Below are 481 nucleotides of genomic sequence, written 5' to 3'. Positions count from 1 at the left end.
ACAGTAGTAACAAGCAGATAATAATAATAATAATTTAAAATTTACAATGCGCCGTTTCCATAAAAATGCTCAAAGGCGCAGTATAAGATAACGTACAAAATGATTAATTTAAAGACCAACTCCAACGATTTTGATTTTTCTCATATTGAATCCAATTCAGAAGAACCAAGTCTAATAGAACTGGTATGTATCAATATCTCCCTTGCAACACACGTTTTTGTGTTGATAAAACACAGTTTTTGTACCTTTTTCCCCCGGGAACGCAGTCTGCATTTGTAAAAATGGACGTGTCGTCACTAATATTGAATATGAATATTGATCTCTGTGATACCTTACCGTGGAGAGGAAATACCACAGTGCGCGTGCTATATGCATCCATAGCAAGCATGGCTGCGGACGACAGCACGAACTTGAAGAATGCTCTCATTCTTCGGAAACTCGAAGAATTTCAATTCCGGTTCCTTTGCAGAATTTCTAGCAA

General features: G+C 37.2%; 1 protein-coding gene across 1 annotated transcript in view; it reads left to right on the top strand.

Annotated features, from left to right (window-relative positions):
* The window catches only part of smg9 (SMG9 nonsense mediated mRNA decay factor), a 202387-nt gene that overhangs the window by 78740 nt on the left and 123166 nt on the right, over nucleotides 1-481 (top strand). The gene's annotated exons all lie outside the window — the stretch shown is intronic.

Source organism: Acanthaster planci, linkage group LG10 (genome assembly GCF_054643075.1).
Source record: "Acanthaster planci isolate LZ-2023a linkage group LG10, COTS_SCS, whole genome shotgun sequence".
NCBI lineage: Eukaryota > Metazoa > Echinodermata > Asteroidea > Valvatida > Acanthasteridae > Acanthaster > Acanthaster planci.
This window is presented reverse-complemented; position numbering and strand designations above follow the sequence as displayed.